The sequence below is a fragment of the Toxorhynchites rutilus genome, chromosome 1, assembly GCF_029784135.1.
Source record: "Toxorhynchites rutilus septentrionalis strain SRP chromosome 1, ASM2978413v1, whole genome shotgun sequence".
Taxonomy (NCBI): Eukaryota; Metazoa; Arthropoda; class Insecta; order Diptera; family Culicidae; genus Toxorhynchites; species Toxorhynchites rutilus.
Window position 1 is genome coordinate 95,735,797 of NC_073744.1, and position 22,975 is coordinate 95,758,771.

Sequence of the window (22,975 nt, forward strand, 5' to 3'; positions counted from 1 at the left end):
CGTGTTGATCTGGAGTTCCCCGCAAGGGTAGCTAGGCCGAGCACGTTAGTACCAGTGCACCAGTCTACATAACCGGCGTTATATAGTTTCTGCCGCCGAAGTGATCGAGTTAGCTGGCAAAGCTGCTCGCGACGATAAGAAAACCCGCATTCGGAACAGAACACATTCGGTTCGGTGGACATCAAGACAACAGGCAGTTGCAGCGAGTGGCGAGTGGCAAAAGCAATCGCAAAACGGCATCAGGTAGCAGAAAAAAAAAGTTTGTTCTTTATACAAACTGCTTTGGTGGCAAATCCAGAACAAGGCGACTTCAAGGGCGTTCGAAATGGTTTTTTTCAAAACCACGAGTACTAAGTTTTCTAAATTGGAAACATTCCATAAAACAGGGCGCTTTTCAGGGCCATTAAACCTTCCAAAAAAGAGTTTAGGAAATACAGTTCAATGCTTTCTAAAACATTATCCAAAATAATAATAAAACACAAATTGATTTTTTCATCATTTGTTTGCCACGATCTGATGAGTATGTGAATTTGGCAGTTGTTCTGAGCTTATTGATAGTTGGGGACTTTCCTGATTATTCAATTTTCACCAATTCTTAAATTGTTTCCAGATTGAAAGTACAGTAATTTACAATTAGTTCGACATTTAGCTAATTGGACGGACATGTGATGCGACTTATTTAGTTGGACATTTTTGTAAACATAGTGATCCAAATTATGACCCCACATTGAAAGTCGACACTGTACCACTGTCATCGCAAATGTTCAATTACAGGTTAAAATCGCCTCCAATGCGACACTGAGTGGCGCTTCGGCACGTCGCATTGAATGTAATTTACTGTACAACATGTCACAAAGCTGGATGGGAAGAAATTTTCCAACTGTGAAAGCTGTGGCGAGTGGCAACAAATCGCTAAACAGGAAGGTTTTGTCGAACAAGATGGGGATATCGAGTGATAGCAAAACAATAAACTCTTTAGATTAAAGATAATTTTGTGATCCTGAAAAGGACCCTTTTTAGTCTGCATGTGAATCCAACGAGCGAACAAATCGTAATGAATGTATTTTTTGCCATCGCTCCCTTTTAACGCTCATTCGTTCGTCACGTTGGACTCGACCCTCTGGCTGAGTCTGCCGATTTGTCTCTATCCTGTGAGTGTGTACCGCTAGAGTATAAGAGTATAAAACACGCGGACCCTAAAAAAATATCTTATTTTCTTTCAAACCGTAAACCCGTGTGGTTGTACGGCATCGGCATCGTGGACGTAACAAAGGAGGACAAGTTAAGGGAAAGGCAAAATCTCACTCGAACCGTGCAGGTCTCCAGTTCCCTGTTGGTCGCATTCACTGATTGCTCCGCAAGGGTAACTAGGCCGAACGGATTGGTGCCGGAGCACCAGTATACCTAACAGCGATTATAGAGTTTCGGCCGTCGGAGTGCTCGAGTTGACTTGCAAAGCTGCTCACGACAATCAGAAAACCCGCATCAAGAACAGAGCAGCTTCGGTTCGGCGCTCATCAAGGCAACAATTAGTTTCAGTGAGTGGCAAAGTGTTTCTCCGGCACGTCGCATTAAATATAATTTACTGAACAACATGTCACAAGCTGGATGGGAAGAAATTTTCCAACTGTGAAAGCTGTGGCGAGTGGCAAACGCAATAGCTAAACAGGAAGGTTTAACCGAACAAGATGGGAATATCGAGTGATAACAAAAACACAAAAACACCAAGGGTTCTTTTCAGAACCATCAACATATTCATAAAGAGTAAACAGTAAACTAATCCATTTTTCAAGTAGATAGGTAGGTATTCACGTAGGAGAAAAAAATAAAACAATATATTTAAAATATATATTTAACAAAAGCTGTCCCCTTTGTATAGTCCTACGTCACTCCGGTTATGTCCCCGACATTACCCACCCGTCTTTTTCTCCCTTGTTATGCCTCCTCAGCGTATGCTGTAGGTATGCAGTAGGGGAAAAAAAAGCGTGCGCTCGCTCGCTCGTCTGTGTGTGTTGGGTCGTTTACATCAATGTGGTGCAGCTACCTCGTGATAAGCGAGCGTGGACATGTGAACAATACCCCCTCTCACGCTTTTATGCGTGCTAGTAATTGTGTATGGGAATCTTTTGGCTAGTGTATGGCTATCGTGTATGCGAACGAGGAACGAATTTACCGAGGATGAACGTTGTGGTGATGTTGTGCGAAGTTAATATACACCCCTATCGAATTGTTTGCGGGCCGGCGTGCCGCGCATCCATCAGTAGATAGTGATAGTGAATTCTGGTTGATCCTACCAGTAATATACGCTTGTCTCAAAGGTTAAGCCATGCATGTCTAAGTACGAACAGATTTAATGTGAAACCGCATAAGGCTCAGTATAACAGCTATAATTTACAAGATCATACAACTAGTTACTTGGATAACTGTGGAAAATCTAGAGCTAATACATGCAAAATGCAGGGACCTCGCGGAACCTGTGCAATTATTAGGCAAACCAATCGTCCCCCTTCACAGGGCCGTGACGCTTGAGTTGAAATCTGGATAATTCCGCTGATCGGACGGTCTCGCACCGACGACGGATCTTTCAAATATCTGCCCTATCAACTATTGATGGTAGTATAGAGGACTACCATGGTTGCAACGGGTAACGGGGAATCAGGGTTCGATTCCGGAGAGGGAGCCTGAGAAATGGCTACCACATCCAAGGAAGGCAGCAGGCGCGTAAATTACCCAATCCCGGCACGGGGAGGTAGTGACGAGAAATAACAATATGAGACTCTTGAATGATGTCTCATAATTGGAATGAGTTGAGCATAAATCCTTCAACAAGGATCCAGTGGAGGGCAAGTCTGGTGCCAGCAGCCGCGGTAATTCCAGCTCCACTAGCGTATATTAAAATTGTTGCGGTTAAAACGTTCGAAGTTCATTCTTGTCCAGCACGGGTGCTACTCCTAATGTTGACAGTAGGTCACTGGTATTGCTGCGACTATAAGACTGGGTGCACATACACGGTGGCACTTTGTGCCCTTTATCGGGTGCGGTGTTTCCACCTGCCCAGCTGCGATTACCTTGAACAAATTAGAGTGCTCTAAGCAGGCCACACAACGGCCGAGAATAATCTTGCATGGAATAATGGAATATGACCTCGGTCCTAGGGGCTGGTAAAGCCAGGGTACAGCGCAATCCAGTGCCAATTATTGGCCCTTCAGCTTCCGCCCTGGAACTCCTATCCTTACCTCCCCGAGGTACCGGCTGGGGTATGAGCAACCTTAGGAAAGATCGGGTAACCAACCCCGGTGGGACCTTTGGTCGTACGCAGACAAGGAAGGGGGAAAACGGGCCCCAAAAGTTAAGGTGTGATGCGACCCGTGCCGAGAGCTGAGTGGTGGAAGGGGCGATATAAATGAGAAGCCGTTAACGGAGCCTGTGGGGCACCGGGGCGCACCCCACAGTATGCAGCCCTTACCGTGTTACAGCAGGGCACTGACGCGGAGGACCCCACCTTTCCCTAGCGACTCGTGGGAATCACATGGAGAACAATAAACAAAACCAACCAAAACAAAAAACTGTATCGACGATGAGCGGAGTAGGAGGTAAAACTTACCTCAGCCTTACGGCAGAAAAAACCGATGGAAAGATAACAAGAAACCCTTTCTTGATATCAAAAACGCTATCCAAACTAACGAAAGACATATTAGAAATAAAGTACATAAAAAGAGACACAAGCTTTCTGATTGTTCTAGAGAACAACAGAAACGCGGAAAAGCTACTAATGCTTAAAAGCTTAGTAAACGGAGAAAAGATAAAAGTAGAATACCACAAGAACCTGAACATCTCAAAATGTGTGGTCTACAGCGAAGAAATGATGGAAATGGAAACGAAAGAGATACAAGTTGAGCTAGCAGACCAAGGTGTGCTAAACGTACACAGAATCACTAGGAAAAACGAAAAGAGAGAAACGGTTAACACGCCTCTTCTTATCATTACGATCAATAGATCAGAGCCTCCGGAGCATCTGAAATGTGGTCTACTAAGACTTAAAACTAGACACTATTTCCCGAAACCAATGCAATGCTTTAAATGCTACAAATATGGGCATACACAGAAGAAATGCCAAAGAGAAGAAGCAAGGTGCAAAAAATGCTCGAAAGACCATATCAACGCATCTTGTGAAGAACCACCATATTGCATCAATTGCAAAGGGAATCATGGGCCTGGCGACAGAAACTGCCCATTTTACAAACGAGAGAACGATATACTAAAAATTAAAGTATCAAGAAACATACCATATGGGGAAGCAAAAAGAACGTACGTAAACACACAAAGACAAACAAAAAGTTACGCTGATGTAGCCAAAAGCCAAGTTCAGCAAAGATTGGTGGTAAACAATGAGGTCATAAACGAGAATAACGCTCTTAAGGCCCAGATCCAAGAACTGAAGCAACAGATAGAAGAATTGAAATCAATCATTACAGAGATGCAGAAGAACAACATGATAAACAAAATTGTTCAAAACGAAGCCGATCTGATAAAACCTTCAACCAGCCATAGCGCTCATGAGGGCATGAGAACGAGCGAACCTAATAACAAAGCAAACAAAAAACAAAAAAAGAGGAAAGAGAAAAGATCCTCTGACTCCTCGCCTCCGTCAAGGAAAAACAAGAAAAGCGGAAACTTTTCCGATTCCGAAATGTCACAAAGTGACACAACGGAGCTATAGTGAAACCTTTAATATTCCATAATGAGCTATCACAAATTCACAAACGAAACACTAATACTACAATGGAACATCTTTGGCTTCCGAGGCAGACTACACGAGCTACAGCTACTAGTAAACGAACACTATCCATCCATCATTGCACTTCAAGAAACAATGGTACCCAAAATACCGCAAAATGTACTAGGTGGTCAATATGACTGGAAAATATACAACGATCACAGTCACCCAAACAAAAACGGGGTTGCATTGGGAGTACTCCACGACGCACCCCATAAGTGGATAGATGTAAGTGGGATCGATAAGGTGCAAGTCGTAGCAGTAACTATACACCTCCCACTAAAACTTACGATCGCAAACATATATATATCGCCACACTATACAAACATCGAATATGAAAGGGCCATAATTGCAGAAATAACACACATTGCGAGACAACTCCCACAACCGTACATACTAGTGGGCGATTTCAATGCCCACAACGAAAATTGGGGATCATACAAAAACGATACAAGAGGCAATCTCCTCCTTGAGGAGACAGATAAACATCGATGGAAAATACTAAACGAAGGTAATCCGACTAGGATGCACCCAACCTCTGGTAAACCATCGGCAATAGACCTGATGATAGCCTCGCATAATTTGCCCAACAGCTATTTATGGAGAACTGACGAAGACACAAGAGGAAGCGACCACTTCCCTATTTTACTACAAAAACATGGCCAAACAACAGTACTTCCCACAAGAAGGAAAAGATGGGTAACAGAAGCAGCTAACTGGAACAAATATGAGAGTGAAATCGAACGTGCCTTAACAGGTATAGAAAGTATAGACCCCCTGGGACTAACAGATATCATAACAACTGCGGCTAGCAAAAGCATGAGGAAAACAACTGGCTACAAGCCAAAGAGAGAGGTCCCATGGTGGACCAGCGAAGTACACCAAGCCATAAAAAGCCGTAAAAAGGCACTCAGGAAGTTGAAGAACTCCAACCCTTCCTCACCTGAATACCAGGAAAACGCGAAAAAGTTCAGAATAGAGAGAGCAAAAGCAAGAACCATAATAAAGGCGGCAAGAAAAAAGAGCTGGGAGGAATACCTAGCAGGGATCTCCCCAAACACAAGCAGCTCCAGCATGTGGGCTAAAGTTAGAGCATGTAAAGGAGAATACAAATGTGAGAGAATAATAATGAATATTGACCAAAAAATAACAGATGACAATAACATCATAACAGAAGAACTTGCCAAGCACTTCACTAAAGTATCGTCAGATGAGGTCTACGAGACCTCCTTCAGAAACTTCAAAGAGAACGAGGAGAAAACAGTGGATATAAAAATAAGTGAAAATAATGAAATTTACAACAGAAGCTTCGACATGAAAGAACTCCTATGGGCACTGAACAGTGCCACAGGAAAATCCCCAGGTGAAGATAATATAACCTATCCACTACTACAAAATCTTCCAATTAAGGGTAAAGCTATACTACTAAAAACACTTAACGAAGTATGGCATACCGGCAAAATACCAAGAAAATGGAAAGAAGGTATTATCATACCCATTCCCAAAGTAGGCAGCAACACCATGAACCCAGATGGATATAGACCTATAACCCTCCTTAGTTGTGTGGGCAAAACATTAGAAAGAATGGTCAACAGAAGACTCATTGATGAGCTAGAGTACAGAAACCTGTTAAACGAAAGACAACATGCTTTTAGAAGAGGCAAAAGTACAACCACCTACCTAGCACACGTCGAGAGTATAATTAATACAGCCACAAGGCAAAATGCCCACCTAGACATGGTCTCGCTGGACCTGTCCAAAGCTTTCGATAGGACGTGGAGACTACCAATCTTAAAGCAAATGAAAGTATGGGGTTTTGACGGTCGCATTCTGAGCTTCGTTAAAGACTTCCTGACCGATAGGAAAATTAAAGTGTTTTGCAAAGGAGCATTGAGCTCATCTAGAACCCTACAAAACGGCATACCGCAAGGTTCAGTCATGTCAACAACGCTATTTTTAATAGCTATGGAGTCCCTCTTCGAAAGGGTACCAAATAACGTGTCTCTGGTGGTATACGCAGATGACATTACACTTATTAACTACGGTGAAACGCCAGGCTGGAATAGAAGGAAAACTCAAAGAGCGATCAACCACATACAATGTTGGGCCGATGAAAGGGGATTCAAGATTAATCCCCAGAAATCAAAACTAGTACATATATGCAGAAGACGACACCATAGAAAGGCCCCCTCGCTCCATCTGGGAGAATGCATAATCCCCCAAGATAGAAAAATGAAAGTACTGGGAGTAACAATAGATTCAAAATTAACCTTCAGACAACACTTCGAAGACGTTAAGAGAACAACACAAGGTTATATAAGAGTAATGAAAATAATAGCAGGAAGGTTCAAACCTAGCAACAGATGTACCCTAATAAAGGTAGTAAACGCTACAATATTAGCCAAAATATTACATGGAGCTGAGCTGTACTCAAGAGCAGGCGATAAAGCTACTAAAGCTCTAGAATCTGTATACAACGAAGGAATCAGAATAGCATCAGGTGCTTTTTGCACCAGCCCAGTACTATCAATTTATGCCGAATGTGGAGAGCTCCCTCTCAAATACCAAATCACTAGAAACATTTGTACAAAAGCATATCAACTGAAAGACAGGCTTACATCAGACCAATGGGAAACCCTCCCTCTATTGGAAAGAGCAAACTTCAGCTTTAAACAGCTTACAAATCAAGATCTACCTCAAACCGTAACAAGTGTACCAACCAAACAAAGAACATGGGTACACCAATGTCCAATTATTGATTGGACAATAAAAGCCAAAACTAAGGCAGGATGCCCAAATAACGTCGCAAAAACGAATTTCAGAATGTACACATACAAATACCCAGGAAGAAGCCTAATATACACTGATGGTTCGAAAACAAAAAATGATGTGGGGTATGGTATAACGATCCCCAACACAAACGTGTGCATAAACGGTAGACTACCAAAACAGTGTAGCATATTCTCTGCTGAGGCATATGCTCTCCATAAGGCAACCCAGGCTGCCAGAGAAGGTTCAATAATATTCACGGACTCTGCAAGCTGTCTGGCTGGGCTGGAAAGCGGAAACTGCGACCACCCATGGCTGAAGCAGGCCAAAGCAACAGCTTGGGAAAAAGGTATAAGATTTACATGGATTCCCGGCCATACTGGGATTGAAGGCAACGAGAAAGCGGACTTTTTAGCCAACGAAGGTCGATCCAAGCCACTTGAAGACAGAACCATACCTAAGGAAGATGCCATCAGGTGGATCAAAGAAGCAATAAAGGACGAATGGAACAAAACCTGGTTCCACTGCAGAGAACAGAAACTCAGGAAAATTAAATGCAGCGTAGAAAAATGGACCGAAGCAGACAACCCTAGGGACCAGAAGTTGCTTACTAGGCTCAGGATAGGCCACACCTGGATGACGCACAGCTCAATCATGAGCCAGAGACACCAAGATGGACCCACGTGCGAAACTTGTGGAACAGCTTTAACAGTAGAACATATCCTTGTGGAGTGTAGAAAGTACGACACTGAAAGACGGAAACATGGACTAGGAGACAACATCCAAATAATTCTGAAAAATAGCACTGAGAACATAAAAAGAACGTGTGATTTCATAAGAGACTGTAATTTGACTAATATGATCTAAGTTAGGGACTAGAGATAGGCCCACCATATCACGAATACTCAAAAAATGAAAAAGAGTGAACAGAGCAAAAAACGCCCGCTCAAAGTGATGGTGAACAGGAGTATAGGGAATATAGGGAATAATGTAAAAGAGATAAACTTAGGCGAATGACAGAGCAGCTAGTTACTGTAGAACAAATGTTAAAGCCTAATAAACAAGATATACACACACCTCGGTCCTAGGGGCTGGTAAAGCCAGGGTACAGCGCAATCCAGTGCCAATTATTGGCCCTTCAGCTTCCGCCCTGGAACTCCTATCCTTACCTCCCCGAGGTACCGGCTGGGGTATGAGCAACCTTAGGAAAGATCGGGTAACCAACCCCGGTGGGACCTTTGGTCGTACGCAGACAAGGAAGGGGGAAAACGGGCCCCAAAAGTTAAGGTGTGATGCGACCCGTGCCGAGAGCTGAGTGGTGGAAGGGGCGATAGAAATGAGAAGCCGTTAACGGAGCCTGTGGGGCACCGGGGCGCACCCCACAGTATGCAGCCCTTACCGTGTTACAGCAGGGCACTGACGCGGAGGACCCCACCTTTCCCTAGCGACTCGTGGGAATCACATGGAGAACAATAAACAAAACCAACCAAAACAAAAAACTGTATCGACGATGAGCGGAGTAGGAGGTAAAACTTACCTCAGCCTTACGGCAGAAAAAACCGATGGAAAGATAACAAGAAACCCCTTCTTGATATCAAAAACGCTATCCAAACTAACGAAAGACATATTAGAAATAAAGTACATAAAAAGAGACACAAGCTTTCTGATTGTTCTAGAGAACAACAGAAACGCGGAAAAGCTACTAATGCTTAAAAGCTTAGTAAACGGAGAAAAGATAAAAGTAGAATACCACAAGAACCTGAACATCTCAAAATGTGTGGTCTACAGCGAAGAAATGATGGAAATGGAAACGAAAGAGATACAAGTTGAGCTAGCAGACCAAGGTGTGCTAAACGTACACAGAATCACTAGGAAAAACGAAAAGAGAGAAACGGTTAACACGCCTCTTCTTATCATTACGATCAATAGATCAGAGCCTCCGGAGCATCTGAAATGTGGTCTACTAAGACTTAAAACTAGACACTATTTCCCGAAACCAATGCAATGCTTTAAATGCTACAAATATGGGCATACACAGAAGAAATGCCAAAGAGAAGAAGCAAGGTGCAAAAAATGCTCGAAAGACCATATCAACGCATCTTGTGAAGAACCACCATATTGCATCAATTGCAAAGGGAATCATGGGCCTGGCGACAGAAACTGCCCATTTTACAAACGAGAGAACGATATACTAAAAATTAAAGTATCAAGAAACATACCATATGGGGAAGCAAAAAGAACGTACGTAAACACACAAAGACAAACAAAAAGTTACGCTGATGTAGTCAAAAGCCAAGTTCAGCAAAGATTGGTGGTAAACAATGAGGTCATAAACGAGAATAACGCTCTTAAGGCCCAGATCCAAGAACTGAAGCAACAGATAGAAGAATTGAAATCAATCATTACAGAGATGCAGAAGAACAACATGATAAACAAAATTGTTCAAAACGAAGCCGATCTGATAAAACCTTCAACCAGCCATAGCGCTCATGAGGGCATGAGAACGAGCGAACCTAATAACAAAGCAAACAAAAAACAAAAAAAGAGGAAAGAGAAAAGATCCTCTGACTCTTCGCCTCCGTCAAGGAAAAACAAGAAAAGCGGAAACTTTTCCGATTCCGAAATGTCACAAAGTGACACAACGGAGCTATAGTGAAACTTTTAATATTCCATAATGAGCTATCACAAATTCACAAACGAAACACTAATACTACAATGGAACATCTTTGGCTTCCGAGGCAGACTACACGAGCTACAGCTACTAGTAAACGAACACTATCCATCCATCATTGCACTTCAAGAAACAATGGTACCCAAAATACCGCAAAATGTACTAGGTGGTCAATATGACTGGAAAATATACAACGATCACAGTCACCCAAACAAAAACGGGGTTGCATTGGGAGTACTCCACGACGCACCCCATAAGTGGATAGATGTAAGTGGGATCGATAAGGTGCAAGTCGTAGCAGTAACTATACACCTCCCACTAAAACTTACGATCGCAAACATATACATATCGCCACACTATACAAACATCGAATATGAAAGGGCCATAATTGCAGAAATAACACACATTGCGAGACAACTCCCACAACCGTACATACTAGTGGGCGATTTCAATGCCCACAACGAAAATTGGGGATCATACAAAAACGATACAAGAGGCAATCTCCTCCTTGAGGAGACAGATAAACATCGATGGAAAATACTAAACGAAGGTAATCCGACTAGGATGCACCCAACCTCTGGTAAACCATCGGCAATAGACCTGATGATAGCCTCGCATAATTTGCCCAACAGCTATTTATGGAGAACTGATGAAGACACAAGAGGAAGCGACCACTTCCCTATTTTACTACAAAAACATGGCCAAACAATAGTACTTCCTACAAGAAGGAAAAGATGGGTAACAGAAGCAGCTAACTGGAACAAATATGAGAGTGAAATCGAACGTGCCTTAACAGGTATAGAAAGTATAGACCCCATGGGACTAACAGATATCATAACAACTGCGGCTAGCAAAAGCATGAGGAAAACAACCGGCTACAAGCCAAAGAGAGAGGTCCCATGGTGGACCAGCGAAGTACACCAAGCCATAAAAAGCCGTAAAAAGGCACTCAGGAAGTTGAAGAACTCCAACCCTTCCTCACCTGAATACCAGGAAAACGCGAAAAAGTTCAGAATAGAGAGAGCAAAAGCAAGAACCATAATAAAGGCGGCAAGAAAAAAGAGCTGGGAGGAATACCTAGCAGGGATCTCCCCAAACACAAGCAGCTCCAGCATGTGGGCTAAAGTTAGAGCATGTAAAGGAGAATACAAATGTGAGAGAATAATAATGAATATTGACCAAAAAATAACAGATGACAATAACATCATAACAGAAGAACTTGCCAAGCACTTCACTAAAGTATCGTCAGATGAGGTCTACGAGACCTCCTTCAGAAACTTCAAAGAGAACGAGGAGAAAACAGTGGATATAAAAATAAGTGAAAATAATGAAATTTACAACAGAAGCTTCGACATGAAAGAACTCCTATGGGCACTGAACAGTGCCACAGGAAAATCTCCAGGTGAAGATAATATAACCTATCCACTACTACAAAATCTTCCAATTAAGGGTAAAGCTATACTACTAAAAACACTTAACGAAGTATGGCATACCGGCAAAATACCAAGAAAATGGAAAGAAGGTATTATCATACCCATTCCCAAAGTAGGTAGCAACACCATGAACCCAGATGGATATAGACCTATAACCCTCCTTAGTTGTGTGGGAAAAACATTAGAAAGAATGGTCAACAGAAGACTCATTGATGAGCTAGAGTACAGAAACCTGTTAGACGAAAGACAACATGCTTTTAGAAGAGGCAAAAGTACAACCACCTACCTAGCACACGTCGAGAGTATAATTAATACAGCCACAAGGCAAAATGCCCACCTAGACATGGTCTCGCTGGACCTGTCCAAAGCTTTCGATAGGACGTGGAGACTACCAATCTTAAAGCAAATGAAAGTATGGGGTTTTGACGGTCGCATTCTGAGCTTCGTTAAAGACTTCCTGACCGATAGGAAAATTAAAGTGTTTTGCAAAGGAGCATTGAGCTCATCTAGAACCCTACAAAACGGCATACCGCAAGGTTCAGTCATGTCAACAACGCTATTTTTAATAGCTATGGAGTCCCTCTTCGAAAGGGTACCAAATAACGTGTCTCTGGTGGTATACGCAGATGACATTACACTTATTAACTACGGTGAAACGCCAGGCTGGAATAGAAGGAAAACTCAAAGAGCGATCAACCACATACAATGTTGGGCCGATGAAAGGGGATTCAAGATTAATCCCCAGAAATCAAAACTAGTACATATATGCAGAAGACGACACCATAGAAAGGCCCCCTCGCTCCATCTGGGAGAATGCATAATCCCCCAAGATAGAAAAATGAAAGTACTGGGAGTAACAATAGATTCAAAATTAACCTTCAGACAACACTTCGAAGACGTTAAGAGAACAACACAAGGTTATATAAGAGTAATGAAAATAATAGCAGGAAGGTTCAAACCTAGCAACAGATGTACCCTAATAAAGGTAGTAAACGCTACAATATTAGCCAAAATATTACATGGAGCTGAGCTGTACTCAAGAGTAGGCGATAAAGCTACTAAAGCTCTAGAATCTGTATACAACGAAGGAATCAGAATAGCATCAGGTGCTTTTTGCACCAGCCCAGTACTATCAATTTATGCCGAATGTGGAGAGCTCCCTCTCAAATACCAAATCACTAGAAACATTTGTACAAAAGCATATCAACTGAAAGACAGGCTTACATCAGACCAATGGGAAACCCTCCCTCTATTGGAAAGAGCAAACTTCAGCTTTAAACAGCTTACAAATCAAGATCTACCTCAAACCGTAACAAGTGTACCAACCAAACAAAGAACATGGGTACACCAATGTCCAATTATTGATTGGACAATAAAAGCCAATACTAAGGCAGGATGCCCAAATAACGTCGCAAAAACAAATTTCAGAATGTACACATACAATTACCCAGGAAGAAGCCTAATATACACTGATGGTTCGAAAACAAAAAATGATGTGGGGTATGGTATAACGATTCCCAACACAAACGTGTGCATAAACGGTAGACTACCAAAACAGTGTAGCATATTCTCCGCTGAGGCATATGCTCTCCATAAGGCAACCCAGGCTGCCAGAGAAGGTTCAATAATATTCACGGACTCGGCAAGCTGTCTGGCTGGGCTAGAAAGCGGAAACTGCGACCACCCATGGCTGAAGCAGGCCAAAGCAACAGCTTGGGAAAAAGGTATAAGGTTTACATGGATTCCCGGCCATACTGGGATTGAAGGCAACGAGAAAGCTGACGTTTTGGCCAACGAAGGTCGATCCAAGCCACTTGAAGACAGAACCATACCTAAGGAAGATGCCATCAGGTGGATCAAAGAAGCAATAAAGGACGAATGGAACAAAACCTGGTTCCACTGCAGAGAACAGAAACTCAGGAAAATTAAATGCAGCGTAGAAAAATGGACCGAAGCAGACAACCCTAGGGACCAGAAGTTGCTTACTAGGCTCAGGATAGGCCACACCTGGATGACGCACAGCTCAATCATGAGCCAGAGACACCAAGATGGACCCACGTGCGAAACTTGTGGAACAGCTTTAACAGTAGAACATATCCTTGTGGAGTGTAGAAAGTACGACACTGAAAGACGGAAACATGGACTAGGAGACAACATCCAAATAATTCTGAAAAATAGCACTGAGAACATAAAAAGAACGTGTGATTTCATAAGAGACTGTAATTTGACTAATATGATCTAAGTTAGGGACTAGAGATAGGCCCACCATATCACGAATACTCAAAAAATGAAAAAGAGTGAACAGAGCAAAAAACGCCCGCTCAAAGTGATGGTGAACAGGAGTATAGGGAATATAGGGAATAATGTAAAAGAGATAAACTTAGGCGAATGACAGAGCAGCTAGTTACTGTAGAACAAATGTTAAAGCCTAATAAACAAGATATACACACACCTCGGTCCTAGGGGCTGGTAAAGCCAGGGTACAGCGCAATCCAGTGCCAATTATTGGCCCTTCAGCTTCCGCCCTGGAACTCCTATCCTTACCTCCCCGAGGTACCGGCTGGGGTATGAGCAACCTTAGGAAAGATCGGGTAACCAACCCCGGTGGGACCTTTGGTCGTACGCAGACAAGGAAGGGGCTGGAAAGATAACAAGAAACCCCTTCTTGATATCAAAAACGCTATCCAAACTAACGAAAGACATCATAGAAATAAAGTACATAAAAAGAGACACAAGCTTTCTGATTGTTCTAGAGAACAACAGAAACGCGGAAAAGCTACTAATGCTTAAAAACTTAGTAAACGGAGAAAAGATAAAAGTAGAATACCACAAGAACCTGAACATTTCAAAATGTGTGGTCTACAGCGAAGAAATGATGGAAATGGAAACGAAAGAGATACAAGTTGAGCTAGCAGACCAAGGTGTGCTAAACGTACACAGAATCACTAGGAAAAACGAAAAGAGAGAAACGGTTAACACGCCTCTTCTTATCATTACGATCAATAGATCAGAGCCTCCGGAGCATCTGAAATGTGGTCTACTAAGACTTAAAACTAGACACTATTTCCCGAAACCAATGCAATGCTTTAAATGCTACAAATATGGGCATACACAGAAGAAATGCCAAAGAGAAGAAGCAAGGTGCAAAAAATGCTCGAAAGACCATATAAACGCATCTTGTGAAGAACCAACATATTGTATCAATTGTAAAGGGAATCATGGGCCTGGCGACAGAAACTGCCCATTTTACAAACGAGAGAACGATATACTAAAAATTAAAGTATCAAGAAACATACCATATGGGGAAGCAAAAAGAACGTACGTAAACACACAAAGACAAACAAAAAGTTACGCTGATGTAGCCAAAAGCCAAGTTCAGCAAAGATTGGTGGTAAACAATGAGGTCATAAACGAGAATAACGCTCTTAAGGCCCAGATCCAAGAACTGAAGCAACAGATAGAAGAATTGAAATCAATCATTACAGAGATGCAGAAGAACAACATGATAAACAAAATTGTTCAAAACGAAGCCGATCTGATAAAACCTTCAACCAGCCATAGCGCTCCTGAGGGCATGAGAACGAGCGAACCTAATAACAAAGTGAACAAAAAACAAAAAAAGAGGAAAGAGAAAAGATCCTCTGACTCCTCGCCTCCGTCAAGGAAAAACAAGAAAAGCGGAAACTTTTCCGATTCCGAAATGTCACAAAGTGACACAACGGAGCTATAGTGAAACTTTTAATATTCCATAATGAGCTATCACAAATTCACAAACGAAACACTAATACTACAATGGAACATCTTTGGCTTCCGAGGCAGACTACACGAGCTACAGCTACTAGTAAACGAACACTATCCATCCATCATTGCACTTCAAGAAACAATGGTACCCAAAATACCATTTTGCGGTACTAGGTGGTCAATATGGTACTAGGTGGTCAATATGACTGGAAAATATACAATGATCACAGTCACCCAAACAAAAACGGGGTTGCATTGGGAGTACTCCACGACGCACCTCATAAGTGGATAGATGTAAGTGGGATCGATAAGGTGCAAGTCGTAGCAGTAACTATACACCTCCCACTAAAACTTACGATCGCAAACATATACATATCGCCACACTATACAAACATCGAATATGAAAGGGCCATAATTGCAGAAATAACACACATTGCGAGACAACTCCCACAACCGTACATACTAGTGGGCGATTTCAATGCCCACAACGAAAATTGGGGATCATACAAAAACGATACAAGAGGCAATCTCCTCCTTGAGGAGACAGATAAACATCGATGGAAAATACTAAACGAAGGTAATCCGACTAGGATACACCCAACCTCTGGTAAACCATCGGCAATAGACCTGATGATAGCCTCGCATAATTTGCCCAACAGCTATTTATGGAGAACTGACGAAGACACAAGAGGAAGCGACCACTTCCCTATTTTACTACAAAAACATGGCCAAACAACAGTACTTCCCACAAGAAGGAAAAGGTGGGTAACAGAAGCAGCTAACTGGAACAAATATGAGAGTGAAATCGAACGTGCCTTAACAGGTATAGAAAGTATAGACCCCATGGGACTAACAGATATCATAACAACTGCGGCTAGCAAAAGCATGAGGAAAACAACTGGCTACAAGCCAAAGAGAGAGGTCCCATGGTGGACCAGCGAAGTACACCAAGCCATAAAAAGCCGTAAAAAGGCACTCAGGAAGTTGAAGAACTCCAACCCTTCCTCACCTGAATACCAGGAAAACGCGAAAAAGTTCAGAATAGAGAGAGCAAAAGCAAGAACCATAATAAAGGCGGCAAGAAAAAAGAGCTGGGAGGAATACCTAGCAGGGATCTCCCCAAACACAAGCAGCTCCAGCATGTGGGCTAAAGTTAGAGCATGTAAAGGAGAATACAAATGTGAGAGAATAATAATGAATATTGACCAAAAAATAACAGATGACAATAACATCATAACAGAAGAACTTGCCAAGCACTTCACTAAAGTATCGTCAGATGAGGTCTACGAGACCTCCTTCAGAAACTTCAAAGAGAACGAGGAGAAAACAGTGGATATAAAAATAAGTGAAAATAATGAAATTTACAACAGAAGCTTCGACATGAAAGAACTCCTATGGGCACTGAACAGTGCCACAGGAAAATCCCCAGGTGAAGATAATATAACCTATCCACTACTACAAAATCTTCCAATTAAGGGTAAAGCTATACTACTAGAAACACTTAACGAAGTATGGCATACCGGCAAAATACCAAGAAAATGGAAAGAAGGTATTATCATACCCATTCCCAAAGTAGGCAGCAACACCATGAACCCAGATGGATATAGACCTATAACCCTCCTTAGTTGTGTGGGCAAAACATTAGAAAGAATGGTCAACAGAAGACTCATTGATGAGCTAGAGTACAGAAACCTGTTAAACGAAAGACAACATGCTTTTAGAAGAGGCAAAAGTACAACCACCTACCTAGCACACGTCGAGAGTAAAATTAATACAGCCACAAGGCAAAATGCCCACCTAGACATGGTCTCGCTGGACCTGTCCAAAGCTTTCGATAGGACGTGGAGACTACCAATCTTAAAGCAAATGAAAGTATGGGGTTTTGACGGTCGCATTCTGAGCTTCGTTAAAGACTTCCTGACCGATAGGAAAATTAAAGTGTTTTGCAAAGGAGCATTGAGCTCATCTAGAACCCTACAAAACGGCATACCGCAAGGTTCAGTCATGTCAACCACGCTATTTTTAATAGCTATGGAGTCCCTCTTCGAAAGGGTACCAAATAACGTGTCTCTGGTGGTATACGCAGATGACATTACACTTATTAACTACGATGAAACGCCAGGCTGGAATAGAAGGAAAACTCAAAGAGCGATCAACCACATACAATGTTGGGCCGATGAAAGGGGATTCAAGATTAATCCCCAGAAATCAAAACTAGTACATATATGCAGAAGACGACACCATAGAAAGGCCCCCTCGCTCCATCTGGGAGAATGCATAATCTCCCAAGATAGAAAAATGAAAGTACTGGGAGTAACAATAGATTCAAAATTAACCTTCAGACAACACTTCGAAGACGTTAAGAGAACAACACAAGGTTATATAAGAGTAATGAAAATAATAGCAGGAAGGTTCAAACCTAGCAACAGATGTACCCTAATAAAGGTAGTAAACGCTACAATATTAGCCAAAATATTACATGGAGCTGAGCTGTACTCAAGAGTAGGCGATAAAGCTACTAAAGCTCTAGAATCTGTATACAACGAAGGAATCAGAATAGCATCAGGTGCTTTTTGCACCAGCCCAGTACTATCAATTTATGCCGAATGTGGAGAGCTCCCTCTCAAATACCAAATCACTAGAAACATTTGTACAAAAGCATATCAACTGAAAGACAGGCTTACATCAGACCAATGGGAAACCCTCCCTCTATTGGAAAGAGCAAACTTCAGCTTTAAACAGCTTACAAATCAAGATCTGCCTCAAACCGTAACAAGTGTACCAACCAAACAAAGAACATGGGTACACCAATGTCCAATTATTGATTGGATAATAAAAGCCAATACTAAGGCAGGATGCCCAAATAACGTCGCAAAAACGAATTTCAGAATGTACACATACAATTACCCAGGAAGAAGCCTAATATACACTGATGGTTCGAAAACAAAAAATGATGTGGGGTATGGTATAACGATCCCCAACACAAACGTGTGCATAAACGGTAGACTACCAAAACAGTGTAGCATATTCTCCGCTGAGGCATATGCTCTCCATAAGGCAACCCAGGCTGCCAGAGAAGGTTCAATAATATTCACGGACTCGGCAAGCTGTCTGGCTGGGCTAGAAAGCGGAAACTGCGACCACCCATGGCTGAAGCAGGCCAAAGCAACAGCTTGGGAAAAAGGTATAAGGTTTACATGGATTCCCGGCCATACTGGGATTGAAGGCAACGAGAAAGCTGACGTTTTGGCCAACGAAGGTCGATCCAAGCCACTTGAAGACAGAACCATACCTAAGGAAGATGCCATCAGGTGGATCAAAGAAGCAATAAAGGACGAATGGAACAAAACCTGGTTCCACTGCAGAGAACAGAAACTCAGGAAAATTAAATGCAGCGTAGAAAAATGGACCGAAGCAGACAACCCTAGGGACCAGAAGTTGCTTACTAGGCTCAGGATAGGCCACACCTGGATGACGCACAGCTCAATCATGAGCCAGAGACACCAAGATGGACCCACGTGCGAAACTTGTGGAACAGCTTTAACAGTAGAACATATCCTTGTGGAGTGTAGAAAGTACGACACTGAAAGACGGAAACATGGACTAGGAGACAACATCCAAATAATTCTGAAAAATAGCACTGAGAACATAAAAAGAACGTGTGATTTCATAAGAGACTGTAATTTGACTAATATGATCTAAGTTAGGGACTAGAGATAGGCCCACCATATCACGAATACTCAAAAAATGAAAAAGAGTGAACAGAGCAAAAAACGCCCGCTCAAAGTGATGGTGAACAGGAGTATAGGGAATATAGGGAATAATGTAAAAGAGATAAACTTAGGCGAATGACAGAGCAGCTAGTTACTGTAGAACAAATGTTAAAGCCTAATAAACAAGATATACACACACACCTCGGTCCTAATATTCATTGGTTTGTAACCGGATCCGGAGGTAATGATTAACAGAAGTAGTTGGGGGCATTAGTATTACGGCGCGAGAGGTGAAATTCGTAGACCGTCGTAAGACTAACTAAAGCGAAAGCATTTGCCATGGATGCTTACATTAATCAAGAACGAAAGTTAGAGGATCGAAGGCGATTAGATACCGCCCTAGTTCTAACCGTAAACTATGCCAATTAGCAATTGGGAGACGCTACTGTATGGTGCTCTCAGTGGCTTCCGGGAAACCAAAATCAGGTTCCGGGGGAAGTATGGTTGCAAAGTTGAAACTTAAAGGAATTGACGGAAGGGCACCACCAGGAGTGGAGCCTGCGGCTTAATTTGACTCAACACGGGAAAACTTACCAGGTCCGAACTTATTGAGGTAAGACAGATTAATAGCTCTTTCTCAAAACTAAGGGTAGTGGTGCATGGCCGTTCTTAGTTCGTGGATTGATTTGTCTGGTTAATTCCGATAACGAACGTGACTCAATCAAATTAACTAGAACGCTATCAGCAGTCAGACGTAGAAGCTGTCGTCCGGTTGTGATGTGTGCGTGTGGGGTTGGCTTTCGGGTCGGCTTCCGCGCGCGCTTGCTGGCGCAGTCTAGTATGACCTGATGACACGTCAACTCATCGAGGTTGACTTCTGCTTAATGGAACAACTTGTGTTAAGCAAGGTGAGATTGAGCGATAACAGGTCCGTGATGCCCTAAGATGTTCTGGACTGCACGCGCGCTACAATGTGGGCAGCAGCGTGTACCCTATTCCGAGAGGAACGGGAAATCACTGAAATGCCCACGTAGTCGGGATTATGGACTGAAACGGTCCATATGAACTTGGAATTCCCAGTAAGTGCTGGTCACTAGCCAGCGTTGATTACGTCCCTGCCCTTTGTACACACCGCCCGTCGCTACTACCGATGGATTATTTAGTGAGGTCTTTGAAGGTGAACATTTGCTGGCCCCCTCGCTGGGGCTACATTTGACTCGCTGAAGTTGACCGAACTTGATGATTTAGAGGAAGTAAAAGTCGTAACAAGGTTTCCGTAGGTGAACCTGCGGAAGGATCATTATCGTATCCCCATGGTGATCTGATTTGGAGGAGACCGAACGCATTGGGGTCTTGCTGAACAAAAATAAACATGCGTTACCCAGTGGTTGTTTTGCGAGGACTAGGAGTTGCGCCGTACTCGTACCCCCATCTGTGTGTGTGGTGTTGTACGAACGTACGTTTAATATGCTCTCCTGGCGAGTCCGTTATGTTTCAATTCATACAACAAACCCTTTCATCTCGGTCTTCAGATCGATAAAAGGATTTACACTCCCTTACTGCACTAAAGGTATTACTGCTTGGATGAAGGGCCGGGGCCTTCGAACTTTCATCCTATTGTAGGGGCCATACCTTGCAGTGTGTGCGCGGCTCGAAACTACTAGACCCGGCGTTATAGATCTCATCTGTTGGACTAGGTGCGGTGTCTCGTACTTCGCATGTGCGCATATGAACGTACAGATGCCCCCTGGCGAGTCCCCATACTAGTGAGGTGGAAATGGAAGGAAAGGGTTGATCGTCTCGGTCTTTGGATCGATGATGGGATTCCCATTCCTTACTGCACTAAAGGTATTACTACTTGGATGAAGGGCCGGGGCCTTCGAACTTTCATCCTATTGTAGGGGCCATACCTTGCAGTGTGTGCGCGGCTCGAAACTACTAGACCTGGCGTTATAGATCTCATCTGTTGGACTAGGTGCGGTGTCTCGTACTTCGCATGTGCGCATATGAACGTACAGATGCCCCCTGGCGAGTCCCCATACTAGTGAGGTGGAAATGGAAGGAAAGGGTTGATCGTCTCGGTCTTTGGATCGATGATGGGATTCCCATTCCTTACTGCACTAAAGGTATTACTACTTGGATGAAGGGCCGGGGCCTTCGAACTTTCATCCTATTGTAGGGGCCATACCTTGCAGTGTGTGCGCGGCTCGAAACTACTAGACCCGGCGTTATAGATCTCATCTGTTGGACTAGGTGCGGTGTCTCGTACTTCGCATGTGCGCATATGAACGTACAGATGCCCCCTGGCGAGTCCCCATACTAGTGAGCTAAAGGTTAAGCCGATCACACGGTCTTTGGACGAATGATGACAAAAATACGTCCCAAGTGATGAAACCGGCGTGATGTTCATTCTGCAAGTGCGATGGGTTCTAAGAACCCAGGAGTGGCCTGTACATCGTATGTTTACATGCGAACGTACTCTCCAAGTGTGTGTTTCAAATTTCAACCCGTGTTTCAATTTCAGAATGTGAACTGCAGGACACATGAACACCGACAAGTTGAACGCATATTGCACATCGTACAATCATTGTGCGATGTACACATTTTTGAGTGCCTATATATACCAATTTAACTATATGCGCTGCTTAGGTAGCGCATATGCGTAATGGTGTTTTTCGACCTTCAGTGGTGGAAAAACATTGAAGATAGTCAAACGTGCGAAGGCCCCGGCGCACGGCTTGATGAACACACGTCCCAAGATGAAAGTCTTTGTGTGTTCCATCTTCTCCATACATGAGATTGTTCTTATAGGCCTCAAATGATGTGTGACTACACTCGGCTCGTGGATCGATGAAGACCGCAGCAAATTGCGCGTCAGAATGTGAACTGCAGGACACATGAACACCGACAAGTTGAACGCATATTGCACATCGTACAATCATTGTGCGATGTACACATTTTTGAGTGCCGCCTATATTTACCAATTTAACTATATGCGCTGCTTAGGTAGCGCATATGCGTAATGGTGTTTTTCGGCCTTCGGTGGTGGAAAAACATTGAAGATAGTCAAACGTGCGAAGGCCCCGGCGCACGGCTTGATGAACACACGTCCCAAGATGAAAGTCTTTGTGTGTTCCATCTTCTCCATACATGAGATAGTTCTTATAGGCCTCAAATGATGTGTGACTGGATTCCCTGAGTAGCTGCGAGCGAAAAGGGATGAGCCCAGCACGTAGAGGTGGTGCGCGTTTGCGTGTCCACCGTGTTGCGTGGCATCTGGACACCTGAGACCTCCTACAAACGATAGGTTTACAGGCTGGGAGTTGCGAGTTGCAGAGAGGTGTACACTTCGATCCTCTCAGACTACCCATGCTTGGAGGTTGGCCTTGTACGTGTACGGTTGTTGTGTTTAAAAGAGAAGTCCTACTGTAGCTTAGTGCTGCATGTGGTGACTTCTCTTTTTTTTATTTAAACATTTTCGGGCACTTGAAGGTCCATGCCGAGTGTCGGAGATAGGCATGTGGATGGGGTACGTGTACGGTTGTTGTGGTTAGAAGAGAAGTCCTACTGCAGCTTAGTGCTGCATGTGGTGACTTCTCTTTTTTTTATTAAAAAATTTTCGGATGCCTGAAGGCATGTGGATGGGTCACATTCGACTGCAACGTGGTGCGTGAGCGATGATATGTGCGGGTAGTCACACTGATCGCGCATAGGATGGCTTCTATTGATTTGTTTCAAAAGAACCTTCCTCGAGGTGCACGAACTTTCTCAACACTTGAGATACCTTATGCTAGACATAAGATAGGCATGTGGATGGGTCACATTCGACTGCAACGTGGTGCGTGAGCGATGATATGTGCGGGTAGTCACA

General features: G+C 43.1%; 1 protein-coding gene and 1 pseudogene across 3 annotated transcripts in view; one reads left to right on the forward strand and one right to left on the reverse strand.

Moving 5' to 3' along the window:
- The window catches only part of LOC129763192 (uncharacterized), a 101,105-nt gene that overhangs the window by 56,286 nt on the left and 21,844 nt on the right, over positions 1-22,975 (reverse strand). The gene's annotated exons all lie outside the window — the stretch shown is intronic.
- On the forward strand, positions 21,922-22,074 carry LOC129763804 (5.8S ribosomal RNA; annotated as a pseudogene).